At 40.2% G+C, this 20,731-nt stretch overlaps 1 protein-coding gene and 1 non-coding gene across 4 annotated transcripts in view; one reads left to right on the top strand and one right to left on the bottom strand.

The window, feature by feature from the left end:
- ERC2 (ELKS/RAB6-interacting/CAST family member 2) overlaps positions 1-20,731 on the bottom strand; it is a 1,176,444-nt gene that overhangs the window by 1,132,634 nt on the left and 23,079 nt on the right. The gene's annotated exons all lie outside the window — the stretch shown is intronic.
- Positions 15,100-15,231, top strand: LOC126014744 (small nucleolar RNA SNORA51). The gene has a single exon (XR_007497742.1). It is a non-coding gene; the product is annotated as a small nucleolar RNA SNORA51 (small nucleolar RNA).

Raw genomic sequence — 20,731 nt, forward strand, 5'->3', positions numbered from 1 at the left:
TTATCCCTGAGGTCCCAAAACTCTAAAGTCAATACTTTCATTAAAAAATATATGTGCTTAAAAAAAAAAGGTCAGAACTAAATACCCAAGCCAAAGCCAACAACAATAGAATCAAGAGATTCAAACTATAACAAGCCAAACACAAAAGGGATCTGTTACACTAGCAGTCCAGGGGGCTAAGGGTGGAGGTCTGGGAGGCATGCTGAGAACTATGACGGAGGGAGGTCAACACTGGTGGTGGGAGTGGCCTTAATTCACTGTCACTATGTGCCTGAAAAACAACTGAGAAAGACTTGTAATTCACACTGGTCTCAATAAAAAAAAAAAATTAAAATATATGTTTCCACATAGTGAAGTGAGAAGGTCCCCCACCACCACCATGCCAGCCCGGGGTGAGTTCCCTTTGACGTCACACCTCCAAGATCTCAGCACTCCCACATGTTCTACTGAGTCACTCACAGTTCTGCACCCTCCCAGCTGTGTTTAAGTCTCCTGGTACATTTTTAGGTACTTGTTTTGACACTTGGGCTTTTTTTGGTTGTCTTCTAATTCTCTTCTACCCTAATTTTTCCCCTTTTTTGCCTGTAATATGAATCCCTAAGAATGAGCAAAAAGATCGACTTTATTCAACAATCAATAATGCAGTAATGTCTTCTATTTCACATTACTGATTTCCCAAAAACTAGCCCTGGAAAAGAGAGATGGCTGAAAGGAATATATGCTCCTCATTTGGCAGAGTAGGGCAGGAATGGGGGAGGCTGGGTTAAATTCCAGGTACCGCATGGCCTCCCAAGCATCAAGTCTAATCCCTAAAGGAGAGCCTGAGCACTGCTGAGTGTGGCTCAAAAACAACAACAACAATAACAACAACAACAACAACAACAACAACTACAGAGGGCTGAAGAGAGAGCACATCAGTAAGGCATTTATCTATTTACCTTCCATGAGGCTGACCTGGGAGGGCTTGGTTTGATTCCCAGTATCCCATATGGTCCCCCAGCTTGCCAAGGGCAATTTCTGAGTGCAGAGCCAGGAGTGACCCCTGAGCACTGCTAAGTGTGGCCCAAAAACCAATCAATCAATAAATAAATAGTTTTAAAAAATTTTTACTTAAAAAGAAAAACAGAGGGGCTGGAGTGGTGGCCCTAGAGGTAAGGCATCTGCCTTGCAAGCGCTAGCCTAGGGCAGACCTTGGTTCGATCCCCCAGCATCCCATATGGTCCCCCAAGCCAGGAGCAATTTCTGAGTGCAGAGCCAGGATTAACCCCTGAGCATCAAAAGGGTGTAGCCCAAAATGCAAAAAAAAAAAAAAAAAAAGAAGAAAGAAAGAAAGAAAGAAGAAAGAAAGAAAGAAGAAGAAAGAAAGAAAGAAGAAAGAAAGAAAGAAAGAAAGAAAGAAAGAAAGAAGAAAGAAAGAAAGAAAGAAAGAAAGAAAGAAAGAAAGAAAGAAAAGAAAGAAAGAAAGAAAGAAAGAAAGAAAGAAAGAAAGAAAGAAAGAAAGAAAGAAAGAAAGAAAGAAAGAAAGAAAGAAAGAAAGAAGAAAGAAAGAAAGAAAGAAAGAAAGAAAGAAAGAAAGAAGAAAGAAGAAAGAAAGAAAGAAAGAAAGAAAGAAAGAAAGAAAGAAAGAAAGAAAGAAAGAAAGAAAGAAAGAAAGAAAGAAAGAAAGAAAGAAAGAAAGAAAGAAAGAAAGAAAGAAAGAAAGAAAGAAAGAAAGAAAAAGAAAAAAACAGAAACAGACAAAGGAAAGGAAAATAAGCTTTTCTACCTGTTGGATAACTGGACCCACCCTAATTAGTATTCATACTTCACCCTAGGGTGTGATCTAGTGATGGGATTATTGGTTTATTCCCTACTTGGTCTTCTTCTCCCACACTAGGGTGTGGCCTGGTTCTTGTCCATAAAAACAGGGGTCTGAGGAAGGCAGAGGCTCATTCTTGGGTCTTCCTCCACTAAGCTGCTTTTCTTCTTAGGTGCAGAAGGCTTGTGCGGTGGGATTCCTGGCTTGAGTGCTAGAATTCCTAAACCTGTTCTTGTCCCTTTTCACTGTGTGAATTATTTCCTGCATCAGCATTTGCTTCCAGACTCACATCTCACCAGATCCCCGTTTTGGAACCTGGGACTCCCATTATACCTACCCATTCCAAATACAGTAGGAAATTAATGAGCATGTAAGATTTCTATTTTTGGTTTTGTTTTGAGGTCACACCTGGGTATGCTTAGGAGTTACCCCTAGTTCTGCACTCAGGAATCACTCTGGCTGTGCCTGATGCTCTGGGGTGGGGTGGGGGAATGCTCAGAAACAAAGCCTTGTCTTACCTACTATGCTGGGTCAACTGATAAAATCTTACTCTGTGTGTGTGTGTGTGTGTGTGTGTGTGTGTGTGTGTGTGTGTGTGTGTGTGTGTGTTCAGGGCACATGCCAAGCTCTATAGTAGGAGAATGCATGACAGTGCTCCAGTACCATATTCTTGAATACCAAGATTCAAACCTGGGTCATATGCTAAGCAAGCATCTTAACCTTTGTACTCTGTCACCCCAAGATTTTACTGTTTTACCCATTATTATGAACCCAAAGAGGTTTAATAATTGAGCTTTCTCATGAACTTATTAGAATACCCACCATTCTTAAGAATAAAATTTTGTTAAATAATTTTATTTATTTATTTAGGTTTGGGGGGCCACATCTGGCAATGCTCAGGGGTCACTCAGGCTTCTGTGCTCAGAAATTGCTCTTGGCAGACTCGAGGAACCATGTGGGATGCCGGGGATTGAGCCCAGGTCAGTCCTGGATCGGCCACATGCAAGGCAAATGCCCTACCACTGTGCTATCACTCCTGCCTCAAGGATAAATTATTAGTTACATCAAAGTACACAGAAAAAGACAAATATTGCTGAATCAAATTCCCCCCTCCAAAAAAAAACTTAACTGTATAACAATTTGCACTTATTTTTTTCTTTGATTTTGGGAAATCTCCCAATAGTGGTCAAGATTCAGGAGGCCACAGCCTATCGGTGTAGATCTGACCTGGTTCAGTGCTTGGGCCCAAAAATGCAGTGCTTCTCTGCCTGGCAGTGCTCAACAGTGGCAGAGATTAAAATCAGGGCCACCACAAGGAAGACATGTGCAGAAACACTTTGAGCTTTCTTCCTGGCCCACATCTTTTTACACAATTTTCATTGTGTTTTGTTTTCTAGGATCAAGGATAAAATTCCAATTCCCCTCATTAGTTCTATTGAATATTCAAACACTAAGTAAAGTGAAATAATGTTATGAACCTATGTGAATGCTTCTTCTGGGGACCAGAGTGATAGTTCAGTGGGTAGGGCATTTTGATCCCCAGTATCCCATACAACCCTGTAATCTTGCCAAGCGTGATCCTTGAATGCAGAGCCAGGAATAAGCCCTGAGAACTGCCAGGTGGACCCAAAATTAAAAAAAAAATGAAATAATGAAATAAAAAGAATACTTATTCTAATTGCTCATAGGTTCATAAATAAAACATACATTCATCCATTCACTTTCTTAAAAGGCTTAAGGATCCTTGAACTATAAGCACAGGAGGAAATAAGAGGCAGAGTCTTGATTTCCATCTACTTCAAGTCTCTCTAACTATCACAGCCAGAAATGACCTATTTTAAGACAAAAGCACGCCTTGCTATTTGCTCTGAAGGAGATGAAGTTTATTTCCAGAAATCTCAGCCTTACTCCATCACCTGAGCCTGCAGACAGACCATGTGAATAGCAGTATCACCAAGATCCAGCCTAACTGAAAATAGCTTTCTTCTCTTTTTCTTGTTGGCACCCCTAACTTTCCCAAAACTCTGTCTCACAGACTGCAATTATTTCTAAACTCTTTCTAGAGGAAGATACGGTACAACGCCAGCTTCAGACATGACAGCTCTCCAGGACTAGCAGCAGATTTCAGATGTGCTGGTTATACATTGCACCATGTATTTAGGACTGTGTTTGAGTTGCCAATAAGGAGAGATAGAAAAAGTACAGATCCTGGGTTAGAGAGATAGTGGCACTTTCTTTTTTTTTTTTTTTTTTGTTGTTGTTTTTGGGTCACACCCGGCAGTGCTCAGGGGTTATTCCTGGCTCCAGGCTCAGAAATTTCTCCTGGCAGGCACAGGGGGACCATATGGGACGCCAGTATTCGAACCGATGACCTCCTGCATGAAAGGCAAATGCCTTACCTCCATGCTATCTCTCCAGCCCCGATAGTGGCACTTTTAAGGTGATTGCCTTGTATATGTAGCAGACATATTTTAATCCTAGCATCACATATGGTCCCTCAGAAACCACATATGTTACCCTGAGCACTGCCAGGAAGGACCACTGAGCACCGAGTCAGGAGTAGTCCCTGGGTACCATGGAGTGTGACCCAAACCCCCTTCCAAAAGAAAAAAAATTTGACTTCTCAAAAATAAATAACAAGGAAAGATAGCACAGCGGTAGGGCATTTGCCTTGCACACAGCCGATCCAGGATGGATGGTGGTTCAAATCCTGGCATCCCATATGGTCCCCCGTGCTTGCCAGGAGCAATTTCTGAGTGCAGAGCCAAGAGTAACCCCTGAGTGTCACTGCTGGGTGTGACCCCCCCAATTAAACATAAAAATAAAAGGCAACCCTGAAATTATGACAGTGTCTACTCACTCTCCTATACGATTAGTTCCTACCCTGCATTCACACTGATTTTTGCCTTTTGCACTTTCCCCCAGAGACAGTGACATGATACTATTTCTCTGTGAAAAGATCTAAAAAAAGTTCTTTTACTTTGCCACCCACTTCAAGTTCATGACAAAATTTTTCATTCTACCTCCAAAATCTGCCTCAATCTGTTCCCATTTCCACTTCTACTCATCACCACCCTTTTGCACCAACATTCATTGCTTAATCTTGATACCATCCTAAAACATCTCCCCTTTTTCTAATCTTCTTCCACTATACTTCTCACAAATCCATCAAACTATTTTAAGCTCCAACTCTAATCTCCAGACATCTCTCCTGACTCACTTAACACCTTTCAAAGTTCCCCAGTGCTTTTTGGACAAAGATCAAAATCCCACCACCAGAGGCCCTACAGAAACCATCCAACGTGAATTGCTATAATTTTATAATTTTTCTCTCACTACCCTCTCCTGCAGTGATTCTGCTTAGGTCTTCTTTCCCTCACTCAACTCCATAATTCCCTCCTCTTAGAGCATTCACCTGTGCTTTTCTCCTTGAGAGATTATCTCCCATTCTTCTTTTAATGGTTTTTATTGAGACCAATGTAAATTACAAGTCTTTCAGAGTTGTATTTCAGGCACATAGTGATATTGAGTGAAGGCCGTTCCCACCACCACTGTTGACCTCCCTTCACCATAGTTCCCAGCTTGCTTCCACCACTCTTCCCAGCATTCCTCCCAGACCTCCACTATTAGCCTCCTGGACTGCTAGTGTCATGGGTCCCTTTTGTGTCTAGCTTCTTGTGGTTTGGTCTCTTGATTCTATTGTCATTGACTTTGTGTTAGTCATTTAGGGCTGATCATTTTTGTTTTATTTCCACTCACTGCTCATGAGAGTGTTGCCCCTGGTACCATCCACTTTTTTTTTTTTTTTCCCAATTTATGAGGCAGAACAAGATGATTCAAGTTCTGTGGTTCTTACCTCCAATTCATGTATAGGTCACTTGTGGCCCCATCCCCCCATTCTTCCTGTGTAACTTGATCTTACCTGCAAGACCCCTCCCATTCTTGGGAGGAGTCTTGGGAAGGTTAGATAAGGCCTTTGACCGGAAGGGCTAGGGGTTTTTGCCTGGATGGAGGTCAGAGGAGACATGGCTGAAAGAAGTTAAGACGCAGGGCAAGCTAAGAATGGCATATGCTTAAATAGGTTTATTATATAGGCCACACACGTGATGGCCAGGGCTAATAAAGATGTTATCTCTCTGGAATCCTGCCTGTGAGTGAGTTCTATACCCGCCGCTCTCCTGGATCCAAATACCTGCTGGCTGAGGGGATTGCAGAGCCACGTGGCCTGGGATGGCAGAGAAAGGTTCTATCTCCATCCATCCACTATCCAAGCCCATCCTCAGGGCTGTAACTCTACAGTCACTCATCTCCTAATAGCCTATCCTCTACAAGATCTTTTCCATCCTAATCAAATCTCTGGTCTAAGTTCTCTAAGACACGATACCATTCTTCATAGTATGAATATTTTTTGAAGGAAAAGCTGACTTGGGGCTGGAGAGGTGGGTAAGTTGATTGGCGTGCATCTCACTGACCTAGGTTCTATCTCTGACACTGAATATGGTACCCTGAGCTAGGAGTGAAAATTCTGGAGTTTTTGTGGAGGAAAGTGACTGCCACCCTCATGTAATAACCATATTCAGAGTCATTGAAATGCCTATGCTTGCAAAGAAGACAAGAGTCCTCAAAAAGGAAGCAGTAACTTCAAGAAAAGAGGGATTTGGGGCTGGTGAGTGGGACTTGAGACAAAGGATCTGGAAGTCACGGAGAAATCTGTGTAGACAGAAAGAATGCATGAGACAAAAACCAAGTAAGGACATGGCCATTGTATGAAGCCTATGGTGTGGAGCACTGCATTGCTCATGGCTGAAGCTCACATCCACCACTAGGTTGGCACTGAGGCAGGATTTGAGTACAGGTGGTTAATTTTGAAAGGCAATTATGAAATTGCTAGGAGGAGAACTTAGTGTTGAAAGAGAGAAGCAAAATCATCAATGATGGGTAGATTTTATTTTTTTGTATTTTGTTTTTGGGCCACTCCCAGCGTTACTTGGGGGTTACTTCTGACTCTGCATTCAGGAATCACTACTATTGATGCCTAAGATCAAACCTTGGTTGGCCAAGTGCAAGGCAAGAGCCTTAACCCCCGGCCCCAGACAAGTAGAATTTTCAAGGAGGTTTCTACTATGGGTAATCTGGTCCCGCTGAAGATAAGAAACAATAAGGATAAGAAACCTGCCTTAGAATTACATATCCATTAAGCATTGGCAGATAACTTTCCTCATACTCCCAGCCTGTGCTATGGGAAGGCTAAGAGAAAGCCTTTATCTTCCAAGACAGGCCAAGAGCGTCAAGGCAGAGGAGTAGAGGGCCATCAGTGGCTTCCACTTCACTACTCAGGACACAGCCATGGCGAACATGGTCAGTGGAAAAGGATGTACTCAGAGGACACCCACCGGAGCTTTCAAAGGAAGGCCAGCTTCCTCAGAGTGTCACCTTGTGGCAGAAAGATGCAATTGCGTGGAGGAAGGATTGGACAAAAGCCAGCCAGGAGGAATGGATTGGACAACTGAAATTTGAAACAAGTTTTTCTTTTAAAGTTATATTTGAAGGGGAGGGAGTTGGGGTCCTTGGTGGAGGTACATGAGGACATTGGTGATGGGTGTGGTGTTGTCATTATGTATATGGGAAATCATCATTAACAGGACTGTAAATCACTGCACCTCCATCTATTGTTTCAAGTTTAATCATTCATAAATGGCCCAAAACTACTTCCACACTTTATAAAGTGATTGTTTATTGGGGATTTTCTTCTCTCCCACCTTAAACCACTACACTGTGTTTTATATTTTAAATCCGATTTTTACATTTGTGTAGTCCAAGTTAAGAATACATATAAAATATTTCTATGTCTTCCTACAAATTGAGGAAAGAAAGAAAAATGTGGATGGAACCCAGGAGCATTGAGTGGAAATAAAAAATGGTCAAACCTAAATACCCAAGCCAAAGTCAACAGCAGCAGAATCAAGAGACCCAGACTACAACAAGCTAGACACAAAAGCAACCTGTTACACTAGCAGTCCAAGGGGCTAAGGGTGGAGGTTTGGGAGGCATGCTGGGAAGGGTGGCGGAGAAAGGTCAACACTGGTGGTGGGAATGGACCTAATTCATTGTCACTATGTACCTGAAATACAACTGGGAAAGACTTGTAATTCACATTGGTCTCAATAAAATTTTCTTTTTTTTTTTTCCTTTGAAGAAGGGGAGAGGGAGAGAGGAGAGAGAAAAGAGGAGAGGGAGAGAGAAGAGAGAGAAAAGGAGGGAGGAGAGAGAAAAGGAGAGGGAGAAAGAGGAGAGAGAAAAGAAGAGGAGAGGGGAGAGAGAAGAGAGAGAAGAAGAGGAGAGGGAAGAGAGAGGAGAAGAGAAAAGGAGAGGAGAGAGAGGGGAAAGAGAATAAAGGAGAGAGGAGAGAGAAAAGAAGAGGAGGAGAGAAAAGAATTGGAGAGGGGAGATAGAGGAGAGAGAGAAAAGAAGAGGAGAGAAAAGAGAGGCGAGAGGAGAAAGAGAATAAGAGAGAGAGAGATCAGGTCTGTCAATAAAATTTTCAAAAAAAATACATAAAGATCCAAGTTGTACATACTTTAGTTATTAACGGAGTTAACAAACTGGTGAATTACATTTCTTAAATGTTATCTTCCTATGTTGTTATACAGAAATACGTAGAAAATGAGATTTAAACTGTGAACTCAGAATTGTTTAATTTATTAGGGTTATGGCCAAAATAGGGTCAAAAGATAAAGATCTGGGGACCGAAGTGGTGGTGCAGCAGTAAGGTGTTTACCTTGCACACAAATGACTCAGGAAGGACCTTGGTTGGATCCCTAATACCCCATATGATCCCCCAAGCTAGGAGCCATTTTTAAGCGCAGAGCCAGGAGTAACTCCCGAGTGTCACCGGATGTGGCTCCCCACCAAAAAAAAAAATAGATGAAGATCTGCTTCCAAACAATATTCTTTGCCTACCACTGACTCATCAACCCTACACCAGAGGTCTCATTGATCTACTTCCATACCAGCACACTGCAAACTTGTTCCGTAATGGATGAGTCAGTAAAAATTTTAGTCTTTGTGGATCACTCAGTCTTTCTCAAAACCACTCAACTCTGATATTTTTGCAGGAAAGCAATCACAAATAATTTGCAACCAAATGAGTGTGGCTGTGTTCCAATAAAGCTTTATTCATACAAGTAGGAACTGAGGGAATACAGAGATAGTTCAGCGAATGGGGCAGATAGGAAATTTGCCTTGCAAGCTGCTAACCTAAGTTTAATGCCCAGCACTTCTTTAAGGTCCCTGCGCCCTGCCAAGAGTGATCCCTGAGCACTGAGGCAGGAGTAAGCCCTTCGCATATCTGAGTGAGAGCACAAAAAAGCAGAAAACAAAAACCAAAAACAAGAATTGGCTAAATGTGGCCCATATGCAAAAGCTAACACCTGGTTTACTCTCACCAATATATACGTCTCAGCAATACCAGGCCTAAGGGGAGACCAATTTATAGCACTGTTTGTACACAGGACAGTATTATGAAATGACATTATATTTTTCAAAACATCTCCATGGCAATTTATGTAACAAGTTTGTAAATATAGCCAGAGTAAAGAGAAAACGTTTTTTTTTTTGTTGTTGTTGTTTTGATTTTTTTTTTATTAAAAAAAGAAAGGTTATCGGGCTAAAGCCATAACTCAAATTTCTTAATGTGTTCTTAATTTTCTTTTTTTTAACATTTTAATTCAATGCTGATAATATCTCTACACAATTAGTTAGTGCATTAAAATTTCTGGATACGAGTTCAAAGTACAAAATCAACAGTAATAGAGAAAAATAAATGTTAAACAGCTACCGTATGTTCTTAGGGTTAAATCTAATAAAAGATTTATGATACATCTACACATAAAACTATAATACATTATTGAAAATTCTGAGTAGGAGAAAAATATACATAAATATAGATACCTATCTGTTCACAGACCAAAAACACTTGTTAGTTTTATTATGTTTATTTAATTTTTATAATTTAAAATTTTAATATGTCTTAATACTCAAATTTCTTGAACAAATTCCTTCACATCTCCAATTCTTAGTTTCCTTATCTGTAAAATAGAAAAAAAATAGAGTACCTTTAATATTAATTGATTATGTCAGAATATTAAGAGGCTGAAGCAATAGTCTAGAGATAGGATGTTTGCCTTGCACACTGTCAACCCCGGTTTGATGCCTGGCATTTTATATGGTCCCCTGAGAACTGCCAGGTGTGACCAAAAAAAAAAAAAAGAATATTACTTAGCACAATGCCCAATACAAAACTAAAAGTTACTCCGCTAAGTCCAAGGTTATCAAATTGAGCACACTAGCTTTTGGGGAGGTGGAGAAGGCATCCTTGGGGTTTTCTGTTCTGGTCCTACTTTGGGGAGGTTGCTTTGGTTTGAGATTTGGCAGGGTGGTTTGGGGTTGATTTTTCTTTTTTTGGGGGGGGGTTGGTTTGAGGCCACACCCCGTGGTATTCAGAACTACTTTGGCTTTGTGCTCAGCTCTGAGGATTGAACCCAGCGATGCTACATGTGACATATCTCATACTAAGTACTTACATTGTCAGTTATCTCTCCAGATCGCTTGAACAATCGTTTTGAGCCTCAACTCATGTCTTAGAGTTGTCTCAATCCTCTAAACTTGCCTTGACAGTCACCCCCAAAACAAATCAGTCTGCTGCTTAAAAATGCTAGTGACATCGATTTCATCTATACAAAAAGAAAAATAGACATTTCCCATTGTCCAGGCTTTACAAATATTATGCCTCTATAAGAATCAAAATGATCGGGGGACCTTAACACGGCTTTGTCAACACTGGATAGGTCAACCAGACTGAAACCCAACAAGAATATACTAGACCTGAGGAGAGAAATGGAAGAAAGAGGCCTAGAGGATATATATAGGACACTCCACCCCCAGAAACCTGGATACACATTCTTCTCCAATGTACATGGGACATTCTCCAGGATAGACTACATGCTGGCACATAAAACATATCTCCATAATATCAAGAGGATAGAAATTTTGCAGACTACCTTTGCTGACCACAAGGCTCTGAAATTATTTGTGAATTCCAAAGGGACTCAGAAGAAAAACATTAACACCTGGAAGTTAAACAGCCTCATACTCAATAACCAGTGGGTCCGAGATGAAATCAAGGAGGAAATCAAAAGGTTCCTGGAAACAAATGACAATAAAGACACAAACTATCAGAACTTATGGGACACAGCAAAAGCAGTACTGAGAGGAAAATTTATAGCTTTGCAAGCACACATCAGGAAGGAAGAAGGAGCTTACCTGAGTAGCTTAATGACACAGCTAATAGAACTAGAAAGTGCTCAACAAAAGGACCCAAAAATAGGAAGACAGAAGGAAATAACAAAGCTGAGAGCAGAAATCAATGAAGTGGAAACCCAAAAAACAATCCGAAAGATCAACGAAAGCAGAAGTTGGTTCTTTGAAAAAATAAACAAGATTGATAGACCACTGGCAAACCTAACAAAGAAAGAGAGAGAGAGAAACTTGATAACTCGTATTAGGAATGAAAAAGGAGAGATCACTAATGATATGACAGAGATTCAAAGGGTAATCAGAAACTACTTTGAGAAACTCTACGCCACTAAAAATGAGAACCTGGAAGAAATGGATAAATTCTTGGACTCTTATAATCTTCCACGGTTGAAGGAAGAGGATGTAGCATATCTAAACACCCCCATCACCATTGATGAAATCAAAACGGTAATCAAAGGTCTGCCGAAAAAACAAAAGCCCAGGCCCAGATGGATTCACTAATGAATTCTTTCAAACTTTCCAAGAGGAACTACTACCAATCCTGGCAAGACTCTTTCATGAAATTGAACAAACGGAAACACTTCCAAATAGCTTTTATGAAGCCAACATCACCTTGATATCTAAACCAGACAGAGATGCTACAAAAAAAGAAAATTACAGACCAATATCGCTGATGAATGCCGATGCAAAGATCTTCAACAAAATCCTGGCAAATAGGATTCAATGCCTCATTAAGAAGATCATCCACTACGATCAAGTAGGTTTCATCCCAGGAATGCAAGGCTGGTTTAACATCCGTAAATCCATCAACATCATACACAACATCAATAACAAGAAAAATAAAAACCACATGATCATATCAATAGATGCAGAGAAAGCATTTGATAAGGTCCAACACCCATTCTTGATCAAAACTCTCAGCAAGATGGGAATGGAAGGAACCTTTCTCAATCTAGTTGAAGCCATCTACCACAAGCCAATGGCAAATATTATCCTCAACGGAGAAAAACTAAAAGCCTTCCCTCTAAATTCTGGTACAAGACAAGGCTGTCCTCTCTCACCACTCCTATTCAACATAGCACTGGAAGTACTTGCTATAGCGATTAGGCAAGAAAAAGATATCAAGGGAATTCAGATAGGAAAGGAAGAAGTCAAGCTCTCACTGTTTGCAGATGACATGATACTCTACTTAGAAAACCCTAAAGACTCCACCAAAAAGCTTCTAGAAACAATAGACTCATATAGCAAGGTGGCAGGCTACAAAATTAACACACAAAAATCAATGGCCTTTCTATACACCAATAGCAATAAGGAAGAAATGGACATTAAGAAAACAATCCCATTCACAATAGTGCCACACAAACTCAAATATCTTGGAATCAACTTGACTAAAAATGTGAAGGACCTATACAAAGAAAACTATAAAACTCTGCTCCAAGAAATAAGAGAGGACACGCGGAAATGGAAACGCATACCCTGCTCGTGGATTGGCAGGATTAACATCATCAAAATGGCAATACTCCCCAAGGCATTATACAGATTTAATGCTATCCCTCTAAAGATACCCATGACATTCTTCAAAGAAGTGGATCAGGCACTTTTGAAATTCATTTGGAACAATAAACACCCTCGAATAGCTAAAGCAATCATTGGGAAAAAGAATATGGGAGGAATTACTTTCCCCAACTTTAAACTGTACTACAAAGCAATAGTTATCAAAACAGCATGGTATTGGAATAAGGACAGGCCCTCAGACCAGTGGAATAGACTTGAATACTCAGAAAATGTTCCCCAGACATACAACCACCTAATTTTCGATAAAGGAGCAGGAAACCCTAAATGGAGCAGGGAAAGCCTCTTCAACAAGTGGTGTTGGCACAATTGGATAGCCACTTGCAAAAAATTGAACGTAGACCCCCCAGCTATCATCATGCACGAAGGTAAAATCCAAATGGATTAAAGACCTCGATATCAGCCCCAAAACCATAAGATATATAGAACAGCACATAGGCAAGACACTCCAGGACATTACAGGCATCTTCAAGGAGGAAACTGCACTCTCCAAGCAAGTGAAAGCAGAGATTAACAGATGGGAATATATTAAGCTGAGAAGTTTCTGCACCTCAAAGGAAATAGTGCCCAGGATACAAGAGCCACCCACTGAGTGGGAGAAACTATTCACCCAATACCCATCAGATAAGGGGCTAATCTCCAAAATATACAAGGCACTGACAGAACTTTACAAGAAAAAAACATCTAATCCCATCAAAAAATGGGGAGAAGAAATGAACAGACACTTTGACAAAGAAGAAATACAAATGGCCAAAAGACACATGAAAAAATGCTCCATGTCACTAATCATCAGGGAGATGCAAATCAAAACAACTATGAGGTACCACCTCACACCACAGAGATTGGCACACATCACAAAGAATGAGAACAAGCAGTGTTGGCGGGGATGTGGAGAGAAAGGAACTCTTATCCACTGCTGGTGGGAATGCCGTCTAGTTCAACCTTTATGGAAAGCGATATGGAGATTCCTTCAAAAACTGGAAATCGAGCTCCCATATGATCCAGCTATACCACTCCTAGGAATATACCCTAGGAACACAAAAATACAGTACAAAAAACCCCTTCCTTACACCTATATTCATTGCAGCACTATTTACCATAGCAAGACTCTGGAAACAACCAAGATGCCCTTCAACAGATGAATGGCTAAAGAAACTGTGGTACATATACACAATGGAATATTATGCAGCTGTCAGGAGAGATGAAGTCATGAAATTTTCCTATACATGGATGTATACGGAATCTATTATGCTGAGTGAAATAAGTCAGAGAGAGAGAGAAAAACGCAGAATGGTCTCACTCATCTATGGGTTTTAAGAGAAATGAAAGACATTCTTGCAATAATAATTTCCAGACACAAAAGTGAAAAGAGCTGGATGTTCCAGCTCACCATAGGAAGCTCACCACAAAGAGTGATGAGTTTAGTTAGAGAAATAACTACATTTTGAATTTTCCTTATAATGAGAATGTATGAGGGAAATGGAGAGCCTGTTTAGAGTACAGGCGGGGGTTGGGTGGGTAGGAGGGAGACTTGGACATTGGTGATGGGAATGTTGCACTGGTGATGGGTGGTGTTCTTTACATGACTGAAACCCAAAAACAATCATGTATGTAATCAAGGTGTTTAAATAAAAAAATAAAAATTAAAAAAAAAAAAAAGAATCAAAATGATCAATAATAGACTATTTCTTCTTTAAATGCCAGTGATGGGAATCGGGAGGAAAGAAAACAGAGTAAAGTAACAGACATTTTCAAAAACACTTCCAAGATACGCGCCAGCTGGGGAACTCTTCTTTTATTTTTTTTTCTTCAACCTTGCCTGGGGGTCTTTCCACTCCCATTGTCTCCTCCCACAGCACCCCAGGGCTGCGGACCCCACTCAGACACTTGAGTCGCTGACCCACTGACCCCTAATCTGGCTCTAAGCACTTCGGCTGTTCTGTACCCAGGGCTGCTGTCTGGTCTGGAGTCCAGAGTCAGTGACCTCAGGGACAGATGACAGAGACCACTAGGTCTTTCCTACCCCACCTGGAGTGAACCCTGAGCTCGGCTGGGTGTGCCCAAAAACCCTAGCAGGGACCCCTGAACCCCTTCCATGTCCTCCAAGGATGCTCTAGTTGGCGAGACATGGAGCCCAGAGAAAAGCAGACTGTGCCTGTCTGTGTGAAACTTTGCATCCAGCACCCTCAGTTGGGTCACTGTGTTATTCCAAAATGGGTGGGACCTTGGGTACTGGGCAGAAGATTTGCATAGAAAAGGCCTGTCTAGAGTACAGGCCAGTGTGGGGTGGGGAAGAAGGGCTCTTGGGATATTGGTGATGGGAATGTTGCACTGGTGAAGGGTTTTATATATATACATATATATATATATATATGTATATGTATATAAAATCCAAAAAGAAAAAGAAAAGATAAGGCCTCCCAATGCTTATCACAAGCTGTGTTCTTTACATTGACTGTATAGAAAGAGGAGGTACCGTAAATGCACCCCATATATACCTCAACCCAGGCCCTTTGCCTGGTCTGTACTGTGAATGGGGGACAAAAAGAAAAGGAAAAAAAAGGCCCCAGACAGACACTGAGGCTGGAGCGATGATAGCAACCCAGGAAGGGCGCTTGCCTTGCACACAGCAGACCCAGGTTCAATAACTAGCATCCCATAGGGTCCCCTATGCACAGCCAGGTTTGATTCCTGAGCACAGAGTCAGGAGTAAGCCCTAAGCATCCTGGGCTCAGAGAACTAACAAAATCAAAAACAGAAATAAATAAATAAAACCCAGAAGTAAACTCTGGGTGTGGAACAACAGCAACAACAAAAATTCAGAAAAATAAGAGGGGGCCTGGAGCAATAATAGCAAGTAGAGCACTTGCCTTGCACGTGGTCCACGCAGATTTAGTTCGCCCACGTTTGGTCCCTGGCATCTCATATGGTCCCCTGAGCTCGCCAGGAGCGATTTCTGTCAGTGCAGACATACTTCTATACACACATAGCTGCTCCCTCCTTTAGTGCCCTGAACTCTGTCTCTAATTACTGTTTTCATATGCAGATTTAAAATGATTACATGTTGAGCTGTTTGGCCTCACGTTTCATGGTAAGGTACTTGAGCAAACAGGCTACCTATTTTTTATTCTATAAGGTATGGACTCTATACAGCCAAGCACAATGTAGCTGCGGTATTTATTAACTTCCATTATTTCCATTTTAAACTCATCAATTTATTCTAAAGAATTAAGTTTTATCCAAGCCTGAGTTATCTCTTAAATACCCCTCTCTCTCTCTCTCTCTTTATCTCTCTCGTTATCCCCCCTCTCTCCCCGCATTCTCCCCTATTCCATCTCTCTAAATTTCTTTCAATAAAAACCATTTTAATAATCACGGCTTTTGCTTATGGCCCTGCTTCACCATTCCTCTATAATTCTCTGCAGAGACACCAATCTGACCAAACTCCAGGTATGCTGGTATGTAGGTTGATATCAACAGAACTTTTTTGGAGTGAGTTAAGGGCACCCTTGTCTCCATCCCCACTTCCCTACTCCTACTTCCAGGAGACATGGCAGCCAAAAACACACCCTACAAAAGTCACAGTACCGGCAATAATGCATTGAATGCCTGGGCGGAATTGTATTCACAGACATGAAATAACTTCATTTGTGTAATACCATCATCCCCATAGGAACACACCAATTTAGATGCTGATGTATAGCTGAAGTCACTTAATGTTCAGAATCAAATGAAATAACAGAAGAGTCAGCTAGCTTCCTAAACCTTTTGCCAATGACTTAATGACCTCACTGGAGATAACAATGATTTTCGTAGATTTGCTTGTCATTGTACTCTTTTCTTTCTTCTTCCTTCATTTTCTTGTTTATTTCTACTCTTTTTTAAATAATTTTGTTTTCACCTATTTGGAAACAAATAATAAAAGACCCAGTAATTTCTGACAGTCAAATATATCACCTAGGTGATGTATGTTCTTAAAATAAAGTAAATTTAAATGTTTTCCTTCTCTTTCATAAAAGATTTTGGCAGCATTACCACTCTCTAGTATACAGCTAAATATACAAATCAAAAATAAGGCAAAACTCGAAACAATAAACCATAAAAATAAAAAATAATTTTTAAAACAATTAGTTAATATAATATGTTGATTGTAACAATGTTGTTCTCTGCCTAATAAAGTAGCATAAATGAAACAAATGAAACTACTAGCAGTGGATAATAAAGTTTCAAATATTTATTTATTTCAACTATACCCAATAGTGCTCAGGGGCCATTCCAAGCAGTGCTAGAATGTTGAGGGACCATGAAGTGCCAGGACCAAACCCCCAGACTGACCTCAGGACTCCTACATACATACATAGAATGAACTCCAATATTTGAGACTTTAAAATTGGACCTTTGGAACTTTCTATTTGTTTTTTTAAATATCTGTGCATTTTCTTTAACCTGCAAGTATGAAATGTTAATTAGAAAAGCTTTAGGTGGGGGACCGGAGAGATAGCAAGGAGGTAAGGTGTTTGCCTTGCATGCAGGTCAGTGGTTCGAATCCTGGCATCCTATATGGTCCCCTGAGCCTGCCAGGAGCAATTTCTGAGCATAGAGCCAGAAGTAACCACTGAGCGCTGCCAGGTGTGATCCAAAAACCAAAAAAAAATAAAAAAGGAGGAAGAAGAAGAAGAAGAAGAAGAAGAAGAAGAAGAAGAAGAAGAAGAAGAAGAAGAAGAAGAAGAAGAAGAAGAAGAAGAAGAAGGAGAAGGAGAAGGAGGAGGAGGAGAAGAAGAAGAAGAAGAAGAAGAAGAAGAAGAAGAAGAAGAAGAACAAGAACAAGAAGAAGAACAAGAAGAAGAACAAGAAGAACAAGAAGAACAAGAAGAAGAAGAAGAAGAAGAACAAGAAGAAGAAGAAGAAGAAGAAGAAGAAGAAGAAGAAGAAGAAGAAGAAGAAGAAGAAGAAGAAGAAGAAGAAGAAGAAGAAGAAGAAGAAGAAGAAGAAGAAGAAGAAGAAGAAGAGAAAACTTTAGGTATAGTTCACTTACAAAAAATAGTCAGAAATTATTGGGTCTTTTACTAAGGAGCTCCTCAATGTACCAACTGACATATTTCAGAAGAAATAATTTTTGTTTGTTTGTTTGTTTGTTTTTGGGGAGCCACACCCAGTGACTCTCAGGGGTTACTCCTGGCTATGTGGCTATGTGCTCAGAAATTGCTCCTGGCTTAGGGGACTATATGGGATGCTGGGGGATCGAACAGTGGTCTGTCCTAGTCAGACGCCTTACCATTCCACACCACCGCTCCAGCCAGAAAAAATACTTTTTAATGAATGTTTAATTAAATCACTGTGAGAACCATAATTACAAGGTTGTTCATGATTGAGTTTCAGTCATTCAATGTCCATCACTTATCCCTTCACCAGTGCATGCTTCTCACCAATGTTTCCAATTTTCCTCCCCTCTCCCCCACCTGCCTCATGGCAGACATTTCTCTCTGTCTCTCAGTCTCTGTCCTTCTCTGTCTTTCTCTCTCTCCTCTCTCTCTTTCTCTCTTTCACACACACATACACCTTAGCTTTACTTTTAGGCACTGTAGTTTGCAATATGATTATATTACCGAGGGGGTATCATGCTTATCACTTTACCTCCTTTCAGCACCCAGTTCTTACCCAGAGTGATCACTTCCAACTGTCATTGTCCTAATGGTCTCTTCTCTGCCCTAATTGCGCTCATTCTTTGTGGCAATCTTCCTAACATGGACCAGTCCTCCTGGCCTTTGCTTCTATTGTCTCTGGCTATTATCACCATACTATATTTTTATATCCCATAAATGAGTGCAATCATTATATAGAAGAAATAATTTTATTACACTTTATTTCTTTGACTCTAAAAACCTAATCAAGCAAAATTTCCCTATTTAAAATCAAAATGTAAAGATTACATCTAGCTTTTAATTAGAAAAGAATATACACATAACCACATAAACTAAAATTAAAAAACTTGCCAAGATTCTGTTTTATAAAAAACTGAATTCAGTAGATAAAGAAGAGTTTAAACATACACATTTTAGAGATGAACATTAATTTATAAATTCTGAGTAAAAGGAGAAAGATTAAATTGTGTATCCTAACTTTCAAGATTACAACTAATCATCATGGAGGACTAATATAATATCAGAACCTTTTGCAGGGACTAAGTTTGAGGAATGAAGTCCAATGACCCTCAAGAGTGGGAAAAGCAAAATGGGAAAGTCAATTTATGGTTACAAGCAAAAATTGGAGAAGAGATAGATCAACAATTATGTCTATTTAAAAAAATCAGCATGGTATTGGAATAAAGACAGGACCTCAGATCAGTGGAATAGGCTTGAATACTCTGAGAATGTTCCACAGACATACAATCACCTAATTTTTGATAAAGTGCAAGAAATCCTAAATGGAGCAAAGAAAGCCTCTTCAACAAGTGGTGTTGGCACAACTGGATAGCCACTTGCAAAAAATTGAACTTAGACCCTCAGTTAACCTCATGTACGAAGGTAAAATCCAAATGGATTAAAGACCTCGATATCAGACCCGAAACCATAAGATATATAGAACAACATGTAGACAAAACACTCCAGGACATTGAGACTAAAGGCAACTTCAAGGAGGAAACTGCACTCTCCAAGCAAGTGAAAGCAGAGATTAACAGATGGGGATATATTAAACTGAGAAGCTTCTGCTCCTCAAAGAAAATAGCGCCCAGGATACAAGAGCCACCCACTGAGTGGGAGAAACTATTCACCCAATACCCATCAGATAAGGGGCTAATCTCCAAAATATACAGGGCACTGACAGAACTTTACAAGAAAAAAAATTTAATCCCATCAAAAAATGGGGAGAAGAAATAGACAGACACTTTGACAAAGAAGTACAAATGGCCAAAAGGCACATGAAAAAATGCTCCACATCACTAATCATCAGGAAGATGCAAATCAAAACAACTATGAGGTACCACCTCATACCCCAGAGATTGGCACACATCACAAAGAATGAGAACAAACAGTGTTGGAGGGGATGTGGAGAGAAAGGAACTCTTATCCACTGCTGGTGGGATAAGAGTTCAACCTTTATGGAAAGTGATATGGAGATTCCTCCAAAAACTGGAAATCGAGCTCCCATACGATCCAGCTATACCACTCCTAGGAATATAACCTAGGAACACAAAAATACAATACAAAAACCCCTTCCTTACACCTATATTCATTGCAGCACTATTTACCATAGCAAGACTCTGGAAACAACCAAGATACCCTTCAACAGACGAATGGCTAAAGAAACAGTGGTACATATACACAATGGAATATTACGCAGCTGTCAGGAGGGATGAAGTCATGAAATTTTTCTATACATGGATGTACATGGAATCTATTATGCTGAGTGAAATAAGTCAGAGAGAGAGAGAAAAAATGCAGAATGTTCTCACTCATCTGTGGGTTTTAAGAAAAATAAAAGATATTCTTGCAATAATAATTTTCAGACACAAAAGAGAGAAGGGCTGGAAGTTACAGCTCACTTCATGAAGCTCACCACAAACAGGGATGAGTTTTGTTAAAGAAATAACTACATTTTGAACTATCCTAATAATGAGAATGTATGAAGAAAATAGAAAGCCTATCTAGAGTACAGGCGGGGTTTGGGTGGGGAGAAGGGAGACTTGGGACATTCGTGATGGGAATGATGCACTGGTGATGGGTGGTGTTCTTTACATGACTGAAACCCAAACAACACAATCATGTATGTAATCAAGGTGTTTAAATAAAAAATATATTTAAAAAAAGAAATAACATATTCAAAATATTTTTAAAAAATCAGCAAATCCAGTGCTAATTTAAGGATGCTTTCATAACAATATGGAGATTCCTCAAAAAACTGAAAATGGAGCTCCCATATGATCCAGCTATACCACTCCTAGGGATATACCCTAGAAACACAAAAACACAGCGCAAAAATGCCTTCTGCTCACCTATATTCATTGCAACGCTATTTACAATAGCCAGAATCTGGAAACAACCCAGA

This window comes from Suncus etruscus, chromosome 7 (genome assembly GCF_024139225.1).
Source record: "Suncus etruscus isolate mSunEtr1 chromosome 7, mSunEtr1.pri.cur, whole genome shotgun sequence".
NCBI lineage: Eukaryota > Metazoa > Chordata > Mammalia > Eulipotyphla > Soricidae > Suncus > Suncus etruscus.